Genomic DNA, 23,895 nt, shown 5'->3' with positions numbered 1-23,895 from the left:
ATGTCACAGGCTCGATGGCACAGCTGTGACCAAAGTGACTAGAGGATAAGTGAGATTTTGAATTTCTGCTCACACTAGTGGACACTGGACACTTTTGGATTGTGTGAGACCCACTGAATATCTGAGCGCTATGTCACAGGCTCGATGGCACAGCTGTGACCAAAGTGACTAGAGGATAAGTGAGATTTTGAATTTCTGCAGACACTTGTGGACACTGGACACTTTTGGATTGTGTGAGGCCCACTGAATATCTGAGCGCTATGTCACAGGCTCGATGGCACAGCTGTGACCAAAGTGACTAGAGGATAAGTGAGATTTTGAATTTCTGCTCACACTAGTGGACACTGGACACTTTTGGATTGTGTGAGGCCCACTGAATATCTGAGCGCTATGTCACAGGCTCGATGGCACAGCTGTGACCAAAGTGACTAGAGGATAAGTGAGATTTTGAATTTCTGCAGACCCTTGTGGACACTTTTGGATTGTGTGAGGCCCACTGAATATCTGAGCGCTATGTCACAGGCTCGATGGCACAGCTGTGACCAAAGTGACTAGAGGATAAGTGAGATTTTGAATTTCTGCAGACACTTGTGGACACTGGACACTTTTGGATTGTGTGAGGCCCACTGAATATCAGAGCGCTATGTCACAGGCTCGATGGCACAGCTGTGACCAAAGTGACTAGAGGATAAGTGAGATTTTGAATTTCTGCTCACACTTGTGGACACTGGACACTTTTGGATTGTGTGAGGCCCACTGAATATCTGAGCGCTATGTCACAGGCTCGATGGCACAGCTGTGACCAAAGTGACTAGAGGATAAGTGAGATTTTAAATTTCTGCAGACACTTGTGGACACTTTTGGATTCTGTGAGGCCCACTGAATATCTGAGCGCTATGTCACAGGCTCGATGGCACAGCTGTGACCAAAGTGACTAGAGGATAAGTGAGATTTTGAATTTCTGCAGACACTAGTGGACACTGGACACTTTTGGATTGTGTGAAGCCCACTGAATATCTGAGCGCTATGTCACAGGCTCGATGGCACAGCTGTGACCAAAGTGACTAGAGGATAAGTGAGATTTTGAATTTCTGCAGACACTTGTGGACACTGGACACTTTTGGATTGTGTGAGGCCCACTGAATATCTGAGCGCTATGTCACAGGCTCGATGGCACAGCTGTGACCAAAGTGACTAGAGGATAAGTGAGATTTTGAATTTCTGCAGACACTTGTGGACACTGGACACTTTTGGATTGTGTGAGGCCCACTGAATATCTGAGCGCTATGTCACAGGCTCGATGGCACAGCTGTGACCAAAGTGACTAGAGGATAAGTGAGATTTTGAATTTCTGCAGACACTTGTGGACACTTTTGGATTGTGTGAGGCCCACTGAATATCTGAGCGCTATGTCACAGGCTCGATGGCACAGCTGTGACCAAAGTGACTAGAGGATAAGTGAGATTTTGAATTTCTGCAGACACTTGTGGACACTGGACACTTTTGGATTGTTTGAGGCCCACTGAATATCTGAGCGCTATGTCACAGGCTCGATGGCACAGCTGTGACCAAAGTGACTAGAGGAGAAGTGAGATTTTGAATTTCTGCTCACACTAGTGGTCACTGGACACTTTTGGATTGTGTGAGACCCACTGAATATCTGAGCGCTATGTCACAGGCTCGATGGCACAGCTGTGACCAAAGTGACTAGAGGATAAGTGAGATTTTGAATTTCTGCAGACACTTGTGGACACTGGACACTTTTGGATTGTGTGAGGCCCACTGAATATCTGAGCGCTATGTCACAGGCTCGATGGCACAGCTGTGACCAAAGTGACTAGAGGATAAGTGAGATTTTGAATTTCTGCTCACACTAGTGGACACTGGACACTTTTGGATTGTGTGAGGCCCACTGAATATCTTAGCGCTATGTCACAGGCTCGATGGCACAGCTGTGACCAAAGTGACTAGAGGATAAGTGAGATTTTGAATTTCTGAAGACACTTGTGTACACTGGACACGTTTGGATTGTGTGAGGCCCACTGAATATCTGAGCGCTATGTCACAGGCTCGATGGCACAGCTGTGACCAAAGTGACAAGAGGATAAGTGAGATTTTGAATTTCTGCTCACACTAGTGGACACTGGACACTTTTGGATTGTGTGAGGCCCACTGAATATCTGAGCGCTATGTCACAGGCTCGATGGCACAGCTGTGACCAAAGTGACTAGAGGATAAGTGAGATTTTGAATTTCTGCAGACACTTGTGGACACTTTTGGATTGTGTGAGGCCCACTGAATATCTGAGCGCTATGTCACAGGCTCGATGGCACAGCTGTGACCAAAGTGACTAGAGGATAAGTGAGATTTTGAATTTCTGCAGACACTTGTGGACACTGGACACTTTTGGATTGTGTGAGGCCCACTGAATATCAGAGCGCTATGTCACAGGCTTGATGGCACAGCTGTGACCAAAGTGACTAGAGGATAAGTGAGATTTTGAATTTCTGCTCACACTAGTGGACACTGGACACTTTTGGATTGTGTGAAGCCCACTGAATATCTGAGCGCTATGTCACAGGCTCGATGGCACAGCTGTGACCAAAGTGACTAGAGGATAAGTGAGATTTTGAATTTCTGCAGACACTCGTGGACACTGGACACTTTTGGATTGTGTGAGGCCCACTGAATATCTGAGCGCTATGTCACAGGCTCGATGGCACAGCTGTGACCAAAGTGACTAGAGGATAAGTGAGATTTTGAATTTCTGCAGACACTTGTGGACACTGGACACTTTTGGATTGTGTGAGGCCCACTGAATATCTGAGCGCTATGTCACAGGCTCGATGGCACAGCTGTGACCAAAGTGACTAGAGGATAAGTGAGATTTTGAATTTCTGCAGACACTTGTGGACACTTTTGGATTGTGTGAGGCCCACTGAATATCTGAGCGCTATGTCACAGGCTCGATGGCACAGCTGTGACCAAAGTGACTAGAGGATAAGTGAGATTTTGAATTTCTGCAGACACTGGACACTTTTGGATTGTGTGAGGCCCACTGAATATCTGAGCGCTATGTCACAGGTTCGATGGCACACCTGTGACCAAAGTAACTAGAGGATAAGTGAGATTTTGAATTTTTGCTCACACTAGTGGACACTGGACACTTTTGGATTGTGTGAGGCCCACTGAATATCTGAGCGCTATGTCACAGGCTTGATGGCACAGCTGTGACCAAAGTGACTAGAGGATAAGTGAGATTTTGAATTTCTGCTCACACTAGTGGACACTGGACACTTTTGGATTGTGTGAAGCCCACTGAATATCTGAGCGCTATGTCACAGGCTCGATGGCACAGCTGTGACCAAAGTGACTAGAGGATAAGTGAGATTTTGAATTTCTGCAGACACTCGTGGACACTGGACACTTTTGGATTGTGTGAGGCCCACTGAATATCTGAGCGCTATGTCACAGGCTCGATGGCACAGCTGTGACCAAAGTGACTAGAGGATAAGTGAGATTTTGAATTTCTGCAGACACTTGTGGACACTGGACACTTTTGGATTGTGTGAGGCCCACTGAATATCTGAGCGCTATGTCACAGGCTCGATGGCACAGCTGTGACCAAAGTGACTAGAGGATAAGTGAGATTTTGAATTTCTGCAGACACTTGTGGACACTTTTGGATTGTGTGAGGCCCACTGAATATCTGAGCGCTATGTCACAGGCTCGATGGCACAGCTGTGACCAAAGTGACTAGAGGATAAGTGAGATTTTGAATTTCTGCAGACACTGGACACTTTTGGATTGTGTGAGGCCCACTGAATATCTGAGCGCTATGTCACAGGTTCGATGGCACACCTGTGACCAAAGTAACTAGAGGATAAGTGAGATTTTGAATTTTTGCTCACACTAGTGGACACTGGACACTTTTGGATTGTGTGAGGCCCACTGAATATCTGAGCGCTATGTCACAGGCTTGATGGCACAGCTGTGACCAAAGTGACTAGAGGATAAGTGAGATTTTGAATTTCTGCTCACACTAGTGGACACTGGACACTTTTGGATTGCGTGAGGCCCACTGAATATCTGAGCGCTATGTCACAGGCTCGATGGCACAGCTGTGACCAAAGTGACTAGAGGATAAGTGAGATTTTAAATTTCTGCAGACACTTGTGGACACTTTTGGATTCTGTGAGGCCCACTGAATATCTGAGCGCTATGTCACAGGCTCGATGGCACAGCTGTGACCAAAGTGACTAGAGGATAAGTGAGATTTTGAATTTCTGCAAACACTTGTGGACACTGGACACTTTTGGATTGTGTGAGGCCCACTGAATATCTGAGCGCTATGTCACAGGCTCGATGGCACAGCTGTGACCAAAGTGACTAGAGGATAAGTGAGATTTTGAATTTCTGCAGACACTTGTGGACACTGGACACTTTTGGATTGTGTGAGGCCCACTGAATATCTGAGCGCTATGTCACAGGCTCGATGGCACAGCTGTGACCAAAGTGACTAGAGGATAAGTGAGATTTTGAATTTCTGCTCACACTAGTGGACACTGGACACTTTTGGATTGTGTGAGACCCACTGAATATCTGAGCGCTATGTCACAGGCTCGATGGCACAGCTGTGACCAAAGTGACTAGAGGATAAGTGAGATTTTGGATTTCTGCAGACTCTTGTGGACACTGGACACTTTTGGATTGTGTGAGGCCCACTGAATATCTGAGCGCTATGTCACAGGCTCGATGGCACAGCTGTGACCAAAGTGACTAGAGGATAAGTGAGATTTTGAATTTCTGCAGACCCTTGTGGACACTTTTGGATTGTGTGAGGCCCACTGAATATCTGAGCGCTATGTCACAGGCTCGATGGCACAGCTGTGACCAAAGTGACTAGAGGATAAGTGAGATTTTGAATTTCTGCAGACACTTGTGGACACTGGACACTTTTGGATTGTGTGAGGCCCACTGAATATCAGAGCGCTATGTCACAGGCTCGATGGCACAGCTGTGACCAAAGTGACTAGAGGATAAGTGAGATTTTGAATTTCTGCTCACACTTGTGGACACTGGACACTTTTGGATTGTGTGAGGCCCACTGAATATCTGAGCGCTATGTCACAGGCTCGATGGCACAGCTGTGACCAAAGTGACTAGAGGATAAGTGAGATTTTAAATTTCTGCAGACACTTGTGGACACTTTTGGATTCTGTGAGGCCCACTGAATATCTGAGCGCTATGTCACAGGCTCGATGGCACAGCTGTGACCAAAGTGACTAGAGGATAAGTGAGATTTTGAATTTCTGCAGACACTAGTGGACACTGGACACTTTTGGATTGTGTGAAGCCCACTGAATATCTGAGCGCTATGTCACAGGCTCGATGGCACAGCTGTGACCAAAGTGACTAGAGGATAAGTGAGATTTTGAATTTCTGCAGACACTTGTGGACACTGGACACTTTTGGATTGTGTGAGGCCCACTGAATATCTGAGCGCTATGTCACAGGCTCGATGGCACAGCTGTGACCAAAGTGACTAGAGGATAAGTGAGATTTTGAATTTCTGCAGACACTTGTGGACACTGGACACTTTTGGATTGTGTGAGGCCCACTGAATATCTGAGCGCTATGTCACAGGCTCGATGGCACAGCTGTGACCAAAGTGACTAGAGGATAAGTGAGATTTTGAATTTCTGCAGACACTTGTGGACACTTTTGGATTGTGTGAGGCCCACTGAATATCTGAGCGCTATGTCACAGGCTCGATGGCACAGCTGTGACCAAAGTGACTAGAGGATAAGTGAGATTTTGAATTTCTGCAGACACTTGTGGACACTGGACACTTTTGGATTGTTTGAGGCCCACTGAATATCTGAGCGCTATGTCACAGGCTCGATGGCACAGCTGTGACCAAAGTGACTAGAGGAGAAGTGAGATTTTGAATTTCTGCTCACACTAGTGGTCACTGGACACTTTTGGATTGTGTGAGACCCACTGAATATCTGAGCGCTATGTCACAGGCTCGATGGCACAGCTGTGACCAAAGTGACTAGAGGATAAGTGAGATTTTGAATTTCTGCAGACACTTGTGGACACTGGACACTTTTGGATTGTGTGAGGCCCACTGAATATCTGAGCGCTATGTCACAGGCTCGATGGCACAGCTGTGACCAAAGTGACTAGAGGATAAGTGAGATTTTGAATTTCTGCTCACACTAGTGGACACTGGACACTTTTGGATTGTGTGAGGCCCACTGAATATCTTAGCGCTATGTCACAGGCTCGATGGCACAGCTGTGACCAAAGTGACTAGAGGATAAGTGAGATTTTGAATTTCTGAAGAAATTGTGTACACTGGACACGTTTGGATTGTGTGAGGCCCACTGAATATCTGAGCGCTATGTCACAGGCTCGATGGCACAGCTGTGACCAAAGTGACTAGAGGATAAGTGAGATTTTGAATTTCTGCTCACACTAGTGGACACTGGACACTTTTGGATTGTGTGAGGCCCACTGAATATCTGAGCACTATGTCACAGGCTCGATGGCACAGCTGTGACCAAAGTGACTAGAGGATAAGTGAGATTTTGAATTTCTGCAGACACTTGTGGACACTTTTGGATTGTGTGAGGCCCACTGAATATCTGAGCGCTATGTCACAGGCTCGATGGCACAGCTGTGACCAAAGTGACTAGAGGATAAGTGAGATTTTGAATTTCTGCAGACACTTGTGGACACTGGACACTTTTGGATTGTGTGAGGCCCACTGAATATCAGAGCGCTATGTCACAGGCTCGATGGCACAGCTGTGACCAAAGTGACTAGAGGATAAGTGAGATTTTGAATTTCTGCTCACACTAGTGGACACTGGACACTTTTGGATTGTGTGAAGCCCACTGAATATCTGAGCGCTATGTCACAGGCTCGATGGCACAGCTGTGACCAAAGTGACTAGAGGATAAGTGAGATTTTGAATTTCTGCAGACACTCGTGGACACTGGACACTTTTGGATTGTGTGAGGCCCACTGAATATCTGAGCGCTATGTCACAGGCTCGATGGCACAGCTGTGACCAAAGTGACTAGAGGATAAGTGAGATTTTGAATTTCTGCAGACACTTGTGGACACTGGACACTTTTGGATTGTGTGAGGCCCACTGAATATCTGAGCGCTATGTCACAGGCTCGATGGCACAGCTGTGACCAAAGTGACTAGAGGATAAGTGAGATTTTGAATTTCTGCAGACACTTGTGGACACTTTTGGATTGTGTGAGGCCCACTGAATATCTGAGCGCTATGTCACAGGCTCGATGGCACAGCTGTGACCAAAGTGACTAGAGGATAAGTGAGATTTTGAATTTCTGCAGACACTGGACACTTTTGGATTGTGTGAGGCCCACTGAATATCTGAGCGCTATGTCACAGGTTCGATGGCACACCTGTGACCAAAGTAACTAGAGGATAAGTGAGATTTTGAATTTTTGCTCACACTAGTGGACACTGGACACTTTTGGATTGTGTGAGGCCCACTGAATATCTGAGCGCTATGTCACAGGCTTGATGGCACAGCTGTGACCAAAGTGACTAGAGGATAAGTGAGATTTTGAATTTCTGCTCACACTAGTGGACACTGGACACTTTTGGATTGCGTGAGGCCCACTGAATATCTGAGCGCTATGTCACAGGCTCGATGGCACAGCTGTGACCAAAGTGACTAGAGGATAAGTGAGATTTTAAATTTCTGCAGACACTTGTGGACACTTTTGGATTCTGTGAGGCCCACTGAATATCTGAGCGCTATGTCACAGGCTCGATGGCACAGCTGTGACCAAAGTGACTAGAGGATAAGTGAGATTTTGAATTTCTGCAAACACTTGTGGACACTGGACACTTTTGGATTGTGTGAGGCCCACTGAATATCTGAGCGCTATGTCACAGGCTCGATGGCACAGCTGTGACCAAAGTGACTAGAGGATAAGTGAGATTTTGAATTTCTGCAGACACTAGTGGACACTGGACACTTTTGGATTGCGTGAGGCCCACTGAATATCTGAGCGCTATGTCACAGGCTCGATGGCACAGCTGTGACCAAAGTGACTAGAGGATAAGTGAGATTTTGAATTTCTGCAGACACTTGTGGACACTGGACACTTTTGGATTGTGTGAGGCCCACTGAATATCTGAGCGCTATGTCACAGGCTCGATGGCACAGCTGTGACCAAAGTGACTAGAGGATAAGTGAGATTTTGAATTTCTGCTCACACTAGTGGACACTGGACACTTTTGGATTGTGTGAGACCCACTGAATATCTGAGCGCTATGTCACAGGCTCGATGGCACAGCTGTGACCAAAGTGACTAGAGGATAAGTGAGATTTTGAATTTCTGCAGACACTTGTGGACACTGGACACTTTTGGATTGTGTGAGGCCCACTGAATATCTGAGCGCTATGTCACAGGCTCGATGGCACAGCTGTGACCAAAGTGACTAGAGGATAAGTGAGATTTTGAATTTCTGCTCACACTAGTGGACACTGGACACTTTTGGATTGTGTGAGGCCCACTGAATATCTGAGCGCTATGTCACAGGCTCGATGGCACAGCTGTGACCAAAGTGACTAGAGGATAAGTGAGATTTTGAATTTCTGCAGACACTTGTGGACACTTTTGGATTGTGTGAGGCCCACTGAATATCTGAGCGCTATGTCACAGGCTCGATGGCACAGCTGTGACCAAAGTGACTAGAGGATAAGTGAGATTTTGAATTTCTGCAGACACTTGTGGACACTGGACACTTTTGGATTGTGTGAGGCCCACTGAATATCAGAGCGCTATGTCACAGGCTCGATGGCACAGCTGTGACCAAAGTGACTAGAGGATAAGTGAGATTTTGAATTTCTGCTCACACTTGTGGACACTGGACACTTTTGGATTGTGTGAGGCCCACTGAATATCTGAGCGCTATGTCACAGGCTCGATGGCACAGCTGTGACCAAAGTGACTAGAGGATAAGTGAGATTTTAAATTTCTGCAGACACTTGTGGACACTTTTGGATTCTGTGAGGCCCACTGAATATCTGAGCGCTATGTCACAGGCTCGATGGCACAGCTGTGACCAAAGTGACTAGAGGATAAGTGAGATTTTGAATTTCTGCAGACACTAGTGGACACTGGACACTTTTGGATTGTGTGAAGCCCACTGAATATCTGAGCGCTATGTCACAGGCTCGATGGCACAGCTGTGACCAAAGTGACTAGAGGATAAGTGAGATTTTGAATTTCTGCAGACACTTGTGGACACTGGACACTTTTGGATTGTGTGAGGCCCACTGAATATCTGAGCGCTATGTCACAGGCTCGATGGCACAGCTGTGACCAAAGTGACTAGAGGATAAGTGAGATTTTGAATTTCTGCAGACACTTGTGGACACTGGACACTTTTGGATTGTGTGAGGCCCACTGAATATCTGAGCGCTATGTCACAGGCTCGATGGCACAGCTGTGACCAAAGTGACTAGAGGATAAGTGAGATTTTGAATTTCTGCAGACACTTGTGGACACTTTTGGATTGTGTGAGGCCCACTGAATATCTGAGCGCTATGTCACAGGCTCGATGGCACAGCTGTGACCAAAGTGACTAGAGGATAAGTGAGATTTTGAATTTCTGCAGACACTTGTGGACACTGGACACTTTTGGATTGTTTGAGGCCCACTGAATATCTGAGCGCTATGTCACAGGCTCGATGGCACAGCTGTGACCAAAGTGACTAGAGGAGAAGTGAGATTTTGAATTTCTGCTCACACTAGTGGTCACTGGACACTTTTGGATTGTGTGAGACCCACTGAATATCTGAGCGCTATGTCACAGGCTCGATGGCACAGCTGTGACCAAAGTGACTAGAGGATAAGTGAGATTTTGAATTTCTGCAGACACTTGTGGACACTGGACACTTTTGGATTGTGTGAGGCCCACTGAATATCTGAGCGCTATGTCACAGGCTCGATGGCACAGCTGTGACCAAAGTGACTAGAGGATAAGTGAGATTTTGAATTTCTGCTCACACTAGTGGACACTGGACACTTTTGGATTGTGTGAGGCCCACTGAATATCTTAGCGCTATGTCACAGGTTCGATGGCACAGCTGTGACCAAAGTGACTAGAGGATAAGTGAGATTTTGAATTTCTGAAGACACTTGTGTACACTGGACACGTTTGGATTGTGTGAGGCCCACTGAATATCTGAGCGCTATGTCACAGGCTCGATGGCACAGCTGTGACCAAAGTGACTAGAGGATAAGTGAGATTTTGAATTTCTGCTCACACTAGTGGACACTGGACACTTTTGGATTGTGTGAGGCCCACTGAATATCTGAGCGCTATGTCACAGGCTCGATGGCACAGCTGTGACCAAAGTGACTAGAGGATAAGTGAGATTTTGAATTTCTGCAGACACTTGTGGACACTTTTGGATTGTGTGAGGCCCACTGAATATCTGAGCGCTATGTCACAGGCTCGATGGCACAGCTGTGACCAAAGTGACTAGAGGATAAGTGAGATTTTGAATTTCTGCAGACACTTGTGGACACTGGACACTTTTGGATTGTGTGAGGCCCACTGAATATCAGAGCGCTATGTCACAGGCTCGATGGCACAGCTGTGACCAAAGTGACTAGAGGATAAGTGAGATTTTGAATTTCTGCTCACACTAGTGGACACTGGACACTTTTGGATTGTGTGAAGCCCACTGAATATCTGAGCGCTATGTCACAGGCTCGATGGCACAGCTGTGACCAAAGTGACTAGAGGATAAGTGAGATTTTGAATTTCTGCAGACACTCGTGGACAATGGACACTTTTGGATTGTGTGAGGCCCACTGAATATCTGAGCGCTATGTCACAGGCTCGATGGCACAGCTGTGACCAAAGTGACTAGAGGATAAGTGAGATTTTGAATTTCTTCAGACACTTGTGGACACTGGACACTTTTGGATTGTGTGAGGCCCACTGAATATCTGAGCGCTATGTCACAGGCTCGATGGCACAGCTGTGACCAAAGTGACTAGAGGATAAGTGAGATTTTGAATTTCTGCAGACACTTGTGGACACTTTTGGATTGTGTGAGGCCCACTGAATATCTGAGCGCTATGTCACAGGCTCGATGGCACAGCTGTGACCAAAGTGACTAGAGGATAAGTGAGATTTTGAATTTCTGCAGACACTGGACACTTTTGGATTGTGTGAGGCCCACTGAATATCTGAGCGCTATGTCACAGGTTCGATGGCACACCTGTGACCAAAGTAACTAGAGGATAAGTGAGATTTTGAATTTTTGCTCACACTAGTGGACACTGGACACTTTTGGATTGTGTGAGGCCCACTGAATATCTGAGCGCTATGTCACAGGCTTGATGGCACAGCTGTGACCAAAGTGACTAGAGGATAAGTGAGATTTTGAATTTCTGCTCACACTAGTGGACACTGGACACTTTTGGATTGCGTGAGGCCCACTGAATATCTGAGCGCTATGTCACAGGCTCGATGGCACAGCTGTGACCAAAGTGACTAGAGGATAAGTGAGATTTTAAATTTCTGCAGACACTTGTGGACACTTTTGGATTCTGTGAGGCCCACTGAATATCTGAGCGCTATGTTACAGGCTCGATGGCACAGCTGTGACCAAAGTGACTAGAGGATAAGTGAGATTTTGAATTTCTGCAAACACTTGTGGACACTGGACACTTTTGGATTGTGTGAGGCCCACTGAATATCTGAGCGCTATGTCACAGGCTCGATGGCACAGCTGTGACCAAAGTGACTAGAGGATAAGTGAGATTTTGAATTTCTGCAGACACTAGTGGACACTGGACACTTTTGGATTGTGTGAGGCCCACTGAATATCTGAGCGCTATGTCACAGGCTCGATGGCACAGCTGTGACCAAAGTGACTAGAGGATAAGTGAGATTTTGAATTTCTGCAGACACTTGTGGACACTGGACACTTTTGGATTGTGTGAGGCCCACTGAATATCTGAGCGCTATGTCACAGGCTCGATGGCACAGCTGTGACCAAAGTGACTAGAGGATAAGTGAGATTTTGAATTTCTGCTCACACTAGTGGACACTGGACACTTTTGGATTGTGTGAGACCCACTGAATATCTGAGCGCTATGTCACAGGCTCGATGGCACAGCTGTGACCAAAGTGACTAGAGGATAAGTGAGATTTTGAATTTCTGCAGACACTTGTGGACACTGGACACTTTTGGATTGTGTGAGGCCCACTGAATATCTGAGCGCTATGTCACAGGCTCGATGGCACAGCTGTGACCAAAGTGACTAGAGGATAAGTGAGATTTTGAATTTCTGCTCACACTAGTGGACACTGGACACTTTTGGATTGTGTGAGGCCCACTGAATATCTGAGCGCTATGTCACAGGCTCGATGGCACAGCTGTGACCAAAGTGACTAGAGGATAAGTGAGATTTTGAATTTCTGCAGACACTTGTGGACACTTTTGGATTGTGTGAGGCCCACTGAATATCTGAGCGCTATGTCACAGGCTCGATGGCACAGCTGTGACCAAAGTGACTAGAGGATAAGTGAGATTTTGAATTTCTGCAGACACTTGTGGACACTGGACACTTTTGGATTGTGTGAGGCCCACTGAATATCTGAGCGCTATGTCACAGGCTCGATGGCACAGCTGTGACCAAAGTGACTAGAGGATAAGTGAGATTTTGAATTTCTGCAGACACTTGTGGACACTGGACACTTTTGGATTGTGTGAGGCCCACTGAATATCTGAGCGCTATGTCACAGGCTCGATGGCACAGCTGTGACCAAAGTGACTAGAGGATAAGTGAGATTTTGAATTTCTGCAGACACTTGTGGACACTTTTGGATTGTGTGAGGCCCACTGAATATCTGAGCGCTATGTCACAGGCTCGATGGCACAGCTGTGACCAAAGTGACTAGAGGATAAGTGAGATTTTGAATTTCTGCAGACACTTGTGGACACTGGACACTTTTGGATTGTTTGAGGCCCACTGAATATCTGAGCGCTATGTCACAGGCTCGATGGCACAGCTGTGACCAAAGTGACTAGAGGAGAAGTGAGATTTTGAATTTCTGCTCACACTAGTGGACACTGGACACTTTTGGATTGTGTGAGACCCACTGAATATCTGAGCGCTATGTCACAGGCTCGATGGCACAGCTGTGACCAAAGTGACTAGAGGATAAGTGAGATTTTGAATTTCTGCAGACACTTGTGGACACTGGACACTTTTGGATTGTGTGAGGCCCACTGAATATCTGAGCGCTATGTCACAGGCTCGATGGCACAGCTGTGACCAAAGTGACTAGAGGATAAGTGAGATTTTGAATTTCTGCTCACACTAGTGGACACTGGACACTTTTGGATTGTGTGAGGCCCACTGAATATCTTAGCGCTATGTCACAGGCTGGATGGCACAGCTGTGACCAAAGTGACTAGAGGATAAGTGAGATTTTGAATTTCTGCAGACACTTGTGTACACTGGACACGTTTGGATTGTGTGAGGCCCACTGAATATCTGAGCGCTATGTCACAGGCTCGATGGCACAGCTGTGACCAAAGTGACTAGAGGATAAGTGAGATTTTGAATTTCTGCTCACACTAGTGGACACTGGACACTTTTGGATTGTGTGAGGCCCACTGAATATCTGAGCGCTATGTCACAGGCTCGATGGCACAGCTGTGACCAAAGTGACTAGAGGATAAGTGAGATTTTGAATTTCTGCAGACACTTGTGGACACTTTTGGATTGTGTGAGGCCCACTGAATATCTGAGCGCTATGTCACAGGCTCGATGGCACAGCTGTGACCAAAGTGACTAGAGGATAAGTGAGATTTTGAATTTCTGCAGACACTTGTGGACACTGGACACTTTTGGATTGTGTGAGGCCCACTGAATATCAGAGCGCTATGTCACAGGCTCGATGGCACAGCTGTGACCAAAGTGACTAGAGGATAAGTGAGATTTTGAATTTCTGCTCACACTAGTGGACACTGGACACTTTTGGATTGTGTGAGGCCCACTGAATATCTGAGCGCTATGTCACAGGCTCGATGGCACAGCTGTGACCAAAGTGACTAGAGGATAAGTGAGATTTTGAATTTCTGCAGACACTCGTGGACACTGGACACTTTTGGATTGTGTGAGGCCCACTGAATATCTGAGCGCTATGTCACAGGCTCGATGGCACAGCTGTGACCAAAGTGACTAGAGGATAAGTGAGATTTTGAATTTCTGCAGACACTTGTGGACACTGGACACTTTTGGATTGTGTGAGGCCCACTGAATATCTGAGCGCTATGTCACAGGCTCGATGGCACAGCTGTGACCAAAGTGACTAGAGGATAAGTGAGATTTTGAATTTCTGCAGACACTTGTGGACACTTTTGGATTGTGTGAGGCCCACTGAATATCTGAGCGCTATGTCACAGGCTCGATGGCACAGCTGTGACCAAAGTGACTAGAGGATAAGTGAGATTTTGAATTTCTGCAGACACTGGACACTTTTGGATTGTGTGAGGCCCACTGAATATCTGAGCGCTATGTCACAGGTTCGATGGCACACCTTTGACCAAAGTAACTAGAGGATAAGTGAGATTTTGAATTTTTGCTCACACTAGTGGACACTGGACACTTTTGGATTGTGTGAGGCCCACTGAATATCTGAGCGCTATGTCACAGGCTTGATGGCACAGCTGTGACCAAAGTGACTAGAGGATAAGTGAGATTTTGAATTTCTGCTCACACTAGTGGACACTGGACACTTTTGGATTGCGTGAGGCCCACTGAATATCTGAGCGCTATGTCACAGGCTCGATGGCACAGCTGTGACCAAAGTGACTAGAGGATAAGTGAGATTTTAAATTTCTGCAGACACTTGTGGACACTTTTGGATTCTGTGAGGCCCACTGAATATCTGAGCGCTATGTCACAGGCTCGATGGCACAGCTGTGACCAAAGTGACTAGAGGATAAGTGAGATTTTGAATTTCTGCAAACACTTGTGGACACTGGACACTTTTGGATTGTGTGAGGCCCACTGAATATCTGAGCGCTATGTCACAGGCTCGATGGCACAGCTGTGACCAAAGTGACTAGAGGATAAGTGAGATTTTGAATTTCTGCAGACACTAGTGGACACTGGACACTTTTGGATTGTGTGAGGCCCACTGAGTATCTGAGCGCTATGTCACAGGCTCGATGGCACAGCTGTGACCAAAGGGACTAGAGGATAAGTGAGATTTTGAATTTCTGCAGACACTTGTGGACACTTTTGGATTGTGTGAGGCCCACTGAATATCTGTGCGCTATGTCACAGGCTCAATGGCACAGCTGTGACCAAAGTGACTAGAGGATAAGTGAGATTTTGAATTTCTGCAGACACTTGTGGACACTGGACACTTTTGGATTGTGTGAGGCCCACTGAATATCTGAGCGCTATGTCACAGGCTCGATGGCACAGCTGTGACCAAAGTGACTAGAGGATAAGTGAGATTTTGAATTTCTGCTCACACTAGTGGACACTGGACACTTTTGGATTGTGTGAGGCCCACTGAATATCTGAGCGCTATGTCACAGGCTCGATGGCACAGCTGTGACCAAAGTGACTAGAGGATAAGTGAGATTTTGAATTTCTGCAGACACTTGTGGACACTGGACACTTTTGGATTGTGTGAGGCCCACTGAATATCTGAGCGCTATGTCACAGGCTCGATGGCACAGCTGTGACCAAAGTGACTAGAGGATAAGTGAGATTTTAAATTTCTGCAGACTCTTGTGGACACTTTTGGATTGTGTGAGGCCCACTGAATATCTGAGCGCTATGTCACAGGCTCGATGGCACAGCTGTGACCAAAGTGACTAGAGGATAAGTGAGATTTTGAATTTCTGCTCACACTAGTGGACACTGGACACTTTTGGATTGTGTGAGGCCCACTGAATATCTGAGCGCTATGTCACAGGCTCGATGGCACAGCTGTGACCAAAGTGACTAGAGGATAAGTGAGATTTTAAATTTCTGCAGACTCTTGTGGACACTTTTGGATTCTGTGAGGCCCACTGAATATCTGAGCGCTATGTCACAGGCTCGATGGCACAGCTGTGACCAAAGTGACTAGAGGATAAGTGAGATTTTGAATTTCTGCAGACACTAGTGGACACTGGACACTTTTGGATTGTGTGAGGCCCACTGAATATCTGAGCGCTATGTCACAGGCTCGATGGCACAGCTGTGACCAAAGTGACTGGAGGATAAGTGAGATTTTGAATTTCTGCAGACACTTGTGGACACTGGACACTTTTGGATTGTGTGAGGCCCACTGAATATCTGAGCGCTATGTCACAGGCTCGATGGCACAGCTGTGACCAAAGTGACTAGAGGATAAGTGAGATTTTGAATTTCTGCAGACACTTGTGGACACTGGACACTTTTGGATTGTGTGAGGCCCACTGAATATCTGAGCGCTATGTCACAGGCTCGATGGCACAGCTGTGACCAAAGTGACTAGAGCATAAGTGAGATTTTGAATTTCTGCAGACACTTGTGGACACTTTTGGATTGTGTGAGGCCCACTGAATATCTGAGCGCTATGTCACAGGCTCGATGGCACAGCTGTGACCAAAGTGACTAGAGGATAAGTGAGATTTTGAATTTCTGCTCACACTAGTGGACCCTGGACACTTTTGCATTGTGTGAGGCCCACTGAATATCTGAGCGCTATGTCACAGGCTCGATGGCACAGCTGTGACCAAAGTGACTAGAGGATAAGTGAGATTTTGAATTTCTGCAGACACTTGTGGACACTGGACACTTTTGGATTGTGTGAGGCCCACTGAATATCTGAGCGCTATGTCACAGGCTCGATGGCACAGCTGTGACCAAAGTGACTAGAGGATAAGTGAGATTTTGAATTTCTGTAGACACTTGTGAACACTTTTGGATTGTGTGAGGCCCACTGAATATCTGAGCGCTATGTCACAGGCTCGATGGCACAGCTGTGACCAAAGTGACTAGAGGATAAGTGAGATTTTGAATTTCTGCAGACACTTGTGGACACTGGACACTTTTGGATTGTGTGAGGCCCACTGAATATCTGAGCGCTATGTCACAGGCTCGATGGCACAGCTGTGACCAAAGTGACTAGAGGATAAGTGAGATTTTGAATTTCTGCCCACACTAGTGGACACTGGACACTTTTGGATTGTGTGAGACCCACTGAATATCTGAGCGCTATGTCACAGGCTCGATGGCACAGCTGTGACCAAAGTGACTAGAGGATAAGTGAGATTTTGAATTTCTGCAGACACTTGTGGACACTGGACACTTTTGGATTGTGTGAGGCCCACTGAATATCTGAGCGCTATGTCACAGGCTCGATGGCACAGCTGTGACCAAAGTGACTAGAGGATAAGTGAGATTTTGAATTTCTGCTCACACTAGTGGACACTGGACACTTTTGGATTGTGTGAGGCCCACTGAATATCTGAGCGCTATGTCACAGGCTCGATGGCACAGCTGTGACCAAAGTGACTAGAGGATAAGTGAGATTTTGAATTTCTGCAGACACTTGTGGACACTTTTGGATTGTGTGAGGCCCACTGAATATCTGAGCGCTATGTCACAGGCTCGATGGCACAGCTGTGACCAAAGTGACTAGAGGATAAGTGAGATTTTGAATTTCTGCAGACACTTGTGGACACTGGACACTTTTGGATTGTGTGAGGCCCACTGAATATCAGAGCGCTATGTCACAGGCTCGATGGCACAGCTGTGACCAAAGTGACTAGAGGATAAGTGAGATTTTGAATTTCTGCTCACACTTGTGGACACTGGACACTTTTGGATTGTGTGAGGCCCACTGAATATCTGAGCGCTATGTCACAGGCTCGATGGCACAGCTGTGACCAAAGTGACTAGAGGATAAGTGAGATTTTAAATTTCTGCAGACACTTGTGGACACTTTTGGATTCTGTGAGGCCCACTGAATATCTGAGCGCTATGTCACAGGCTCGATGGCACAGCTGTGACCAAAGTGACTAGAGGATAAGTGAGATTTTGAATTTCTGCAGACACTAGTGGACACTGGACACTTTTGGATTGTGTGAAGCCCACTGAATATCTGAGCGCTATGTCACAGGCTCGATGGCACAGCTGTGACCAAAGTGACTAGAGGATAAGTGAGATTTTGAATTTCTGCAGACACTTGTGGACACTGGACACTTTTGGATTGTGTGAGGCCCACTGAATATCTGAGCGCTATGTCACAGGCTCGATGGCACAGCTGTGACCAAAGTGACTAGAGGATAAGTGAGATTTTGAATTTCTGCAGACACTTGTGGACACTGGACACTTTTGGATTGTGTGAGGCCCACTGAATATCTGAGCGCTATGTCACAGGCTCGATGGCACAGCTGTGACCAAAGTGACTAGAGGATAAGTGAGATTTTGAATTTCTGCAGACACTTGTGGACACTTTTGGATTGTGTGAGGCCCACTGAATATCTGAGCGCTATGTCACAGGCTCGATGGCACAGCTGTGACCAAAGTGACTAGAGGATAAGTGAGATTTTGAATTTCTGCAGACACTTGTGGACACTGGACACTTTTGGATTGTTTGAGGCCCACTGAATATCTGAGCGCTATGTCACAGGCTCGATGGCACAGCTGTGACCAAAGTGACTAGAGGAGAAGTGAGATTTTGAATTTCTGCTCACACTAGTGGTCACTGGACACTTTTGGATTGTGTGAGACCCACTGAATATCTGAGCGCTATGTCACAGGCTCGATGGCACAGCTGTGACCAAAGTGACTAGAGGATAAGTGAGATTTTGAATTTCTGCAGACACTTGTGGACACTGGACACTTTTGGATTGTGTGAGGCCCACTGAATATCTGAGCGCTATGTCACAGGCTCGATGGCACAGCTGTGACCAAAGTGACTAGAGGATAAGTGAGATTTTGAATTTCTGCTCACACTAGTGGACACTGGACACTTTTGGATTGTGTGAGGCCCACTGAATATCTTAGCGCTATGTCACAGGCTCGATGGCACAGCTGTGACCAAAGTGACTAGAGGATAAGTGAGATTTTGAATTTCTGAAGACACTTGTGTACACTGGACACGTTTGGATTGTGTGAGGCCCACTGAATATCTGAGCGCTATGTCACAGGCTCGATGGCACAGCTGTGACCAAAGTGACTAGAGGATAAGTGAGATTTTGAATTTCTGCTCACACTAGTGGACACTGGACACTTTTGGATTGTGTGAGGCCCACTGAATATCTGAGCGCTATGTCACAGGCTCGATGGCACAGCTGTGACCAAAGTGACTAGAGGATAAGTGAGATTTTGAATTTCTGCAGACACTTGTGGACACTTTTGGATTGTGTGAGGCCCACTGAATATCTGAGCGCTATGTCACAGGCTCGATGGCACAGCTGTGACCAAAGTGACTAGAGGATAAGTGAGATTTTGAATTTCTGCAGACACTTGTGGACACTGGACACTTTTGGATTGTGTGAGGCCCACTGAATATCAGAGCGCTATGTCACAGGCTCGATGGCACAGCTGTGACCAAAGTGACTAGAGGATAAGTGAGATTTTGAATTTCTGCTCACACTAGTGGACACTGGACACTTTTGGATTGTGTGAAGCCCACTGAATATCTGAGCGCTATGTCACAGGCTCGATGGCACAGCTGTGACCAAAGTGACTAGAGGATAAGTGAGATTTTGAATTTCTGCAGACACTCGTGGACACTGGACACTTTTGGATTGTGTGAGGCCCACTGAATATCTGAGCGCTATGTCACAGGCTCGATGGCACAGCTGTGACCAAAGTGACTAGAGGATAAGTGAGATTTTGAATTTCTGCAGACACTTGTGGACACTGGACACTTTTGGATTGTGTGAGGCCCACTGAATATCTGAGCGCTATGTCACAGGCTCGATGGCACAGCTGTGACCAAAGTGACTAGAGGATAAGTGAGATTTTGAATTTCTGCAGACACTTGTGGACACTTTTGGATTGTGTGAGGCCCACTGAATATCTGAGCGCTATGTCACAGGCTCGATGGCACAGCTGTGACCAAAGTGACTAGAGGATAAGTGAGATTTTGAATTTCTGCAGACACTGGACACTTTTGGATTGTGTGAGGCCCACTGAATATCTGAGCGCTATGTCACAGGTTCGATGGCACACCTGTGACCAAAGTAACTAGAGGATAAGTGAGATTTTGAATTTTTGCTCACACTAGTGGACACTGGACACTTTTGGATTGTGTGAGGCCCACTGAATATCTGAGCGCTATGTCACAGGCTTGATGGCACAGCTGTGACCAAAGTGACTAGAGGATAAGTGAGATTTTGAATTTCTGCTCACACTAGTGGACACTGGACACTTTTGGATTGCGTGAGGCCCACTGAATATCTGAGCGCTATGTCACAGGCTCGATGGCACAGCTGTGACCAAAGTGACTAGAGGATAAGTGAGATTTTAAATTTCTGCAGACACTTGTGGACACTTTTGGATTCTGTGAGGCCCACTGAATATCTGAGCGCTATGTCACAGGCTCGATGGCACAGCTGTGACCAAAGTGACTAGAGGATAAGTGAGATTTTGAATTTCTGCAAACACTTGTGGACACTGGACACTTTTGGATTGTGTGAGGCCCACTGAATATCTGAGCGCTATGTCACAGGCTCGATGGCACAGCTGTGACCAAAGTGACTAGAGGATAAGTGAGATTTTGAATTTCTGCAGACACTAGTGGACACTGGACACTTTTGGATTGTGTGAGGCCCACTGAATATCTGAGCGCTATGTCACAGGCTCGATGGCACAGCTGTGACGAAAGTGACTAGAGGATATGTGAGATTTTGAATTTCTGCAGACACTTGTGGACACTGGACACTTTTGGATTGTGTGAGGCCCACTGAATATCTGAGCGCTATGTCACAGGCTCGATGGCACAGCTGTGACCAAAGTGACTAGAGGATAAGTGAGATTTTGAATTTCTGCTCACACTAGTGGACACTGGACACTTTTGGATTGTGTGAGACCCACTGAATATCTGAGCGCTATGTCACAGGCTCGATGGCACAGCTGTGACCAAAGTGACTAGAGGATAAGTGAGATTTTGAATTTCTGCAGACACTTGTGGACACTGGACACTTTTGGATTGTGTGAGGCCCACTGAATATCTGAGCGCTATGTCACAGGCTCGATGGCACAGCTGTGACCAAAGTGACTAGAGGATAAGTGAGATTTTGAATTTCTGCTCACACTAGTGGACACTGGACACTTTTGGATTGTGTGAGGCCCACTGAATATCTGAGCGCTATGTCACAGGCTCGATGGCACAGCTGTGACCAAAGTGACTAGAGGATAAGTGAGATTTTGAATTTCTGCAGACACTTGTGGACACTTTTGGATTGTGTGAGGCCCACTGAATATCTGAGCGCTATGTCACAGGCTCGATGGCACAGCTGTGACCAAAGTGACTAGAGGATAAGTGAGATTTTGAATTTCTGCAGACACTTGTGGACACTGGACACTTTTGGATTGTGTGAGGCCCACTGAATATCAGAGCGCTATGTCACAGGCTCGATGGCACAGCTGTGACCAAAGTGACTAGAGGATAAGTGAGATTTTGAATTTCTGCTCACACTTGTGGACACTGGACACTTTTGGATTGTGTAAGGCCCACTGAATATCTGAGCGCTATGTCACAGGCTCGATGGCACAGCTGTGACCAAAGTGACTAGAGGATAAGTGAGATTTTAAATTTCTGCAGACACTTGTGGACACTTTTGGATTCTGTGAGGCCCACTGAATATCTGAGCGCTATGTCACAGGCTCGATGGCACAGCTGTGACCAAAGTGACTAGAGGATAAGTGAGATTTTGAATTTCTGCAGACACTAGTGGACACTGGACACTTTTGGATTGTGTGAAGCCCACTGAATATCTGAGCGCTATGTCACAGGCTCGATGGCACAGCTGTGACCAAAGTGACTAGAGGATAAGTGAGATTTTGAATTTCTGCAGACACTTGTGGACACTGGACACTTTTGGATTGTGTGAGGCCCACTGAATATCTGAGCGCTATGTCACAGGCTCGATGGCACAGCTGTGACCAAAGTGACTAGAGGATAAGTGAGATTTTGAATTTCTGCAGACACTTGTGGACACTGGACACTTTTGGATTGTGTGAGGCCCACTGAATATCTGAGCGCTATGTCACAGGCTCGATGGCACAGCTGTGACCAAAGTGACTAGAGGATAAGTGAGATTTTGAATTTCTGCAGACACTTGTGGACACTTTTGGATTGTGTGAGGCCCACTGAATATCTGAGCGCTATGTCACAGGCTCGATGGCACAGCTGTGACCAAAGTGACTAGAGGATAAGTGAGATTTTGAATTTCTGCAGACACTTGTGGACACTGGACACTTTTGGATTGTTTGAGGCCCACTGAATATCTGAGCGCTATGTCACAGGCTCGATGGCACAGCTGTGACCAAAGTGACTAGAGGATAAGTGAGATTTTGAATTTCTGCAGACACTTGTGGACACTTTTGGATTGTGTGAGGCCCACTGAATATCTGAGCGCTATGTCACAGGCTCGATGGCACAGCTGTGACCAAAGTGACTAGAGGATAAGTGAGATTTTAAATTTCTGCAGACACTTGTGGACACTTTTGGATTCTGTGAGGCCCACTGAATATCTGAGCGCTATGTCACAGGCTCGATGGCACAGCTGTGACCAAAGTGACTAGAGGATAAGTGAGATTTTGAATTTCTGCAGACACTAGTGGACACTGGACACTTTTGGATTGTGTGAAGCCCACTGAATATCTGAGCGCTATGTCACAGGCTCGATGGCACAGCTGTGACCAAAGTGACTAGAGGATAAGTGAGATTTTGAATTTCTGCAGACACTTGTGGACACTGGACACTTTTGGATTGTGTGAGGCCCACTGAATATCTGAGCGCTATGTCACAGGCTCGATGGCACAGCTGTGACCAAAGTGACTAGAGGATAAGTGAGATTTTGAATTTCTGCAGACACTTGTGGACACTGGACACTTTTGGATTGTGTGAGGCCCACTGAATATCTGAGCGCTATGTCACAGGCTCGATGGCACAGCTGTGACCAAAGTGACTAGAGGATAAGTGAGATTTTGAATTTCTGCAGACACTTGTGGACACTTTTGGATTGTGTGAGGCCCACTGAATATCTGAGCGCTATGTCACAGGCTCGATGGCACAGCTGTGACCAAAGTGACTAGAGGATAAGTGAGATTTTGAATTTCTGCAGACACTTGTGGACACTGGACACTTTTGGATTGTGTGAGGCCCACTGAATATCTGAGCGCTATGTCACAGGCTCGATGGCACAGCTGTGACCAAAGTGACTAGAGGATAAGTGAGATTTTGAATTTCTGCTCACACTAGTGGACACTGGACACTTTTGGATTGTGTGAGGCCCACTGAATATCTTAGCGCTATGTCACAGGCTCGATGGCACAGCTGTGACCAAAGTGACTAGAGGATAAGTGAGATTTTGAATTTCTGCAGACACTTGTGTACACTGGACACGTTTGGATTGTGTGAGGCCCACTGAATATCTGAGCGCTATGTCACAGGCTCGATGGCACAGCTGTGACCAAAGTGACTAGAGGATAAGTGAGATTTTGAATTTCTGCTCACACTAGTGGACACTGGACACTTTTGGATTGTGTGAGGCCCACTGAATATCTGAGCGCTATGTCACAGGCTCGATGGCACAGCTGTGACCAAAGTGACTAGAGGATAAGTGAGATTTTGAAT

Source organism: Dendrobates tinctorius, unplaced genomic scaffold (genome assembly GCF_039654945.1).
Source record: "Dendrobates tinctorius isolate UK_male_01 unplaced genomic scaffold, ASM3965494v1 ptg000293l, whole genome shotgun sequence".
Taxonomy (NCBI): Eukaryota; Metazoa; Chordata; class Amphibia; order Anura; family Dendrobatidae; genus Dendrobates; species Dendrobates tinctorius.
This window is presented reverse-complemented; position numbering follows the sequence as displayed.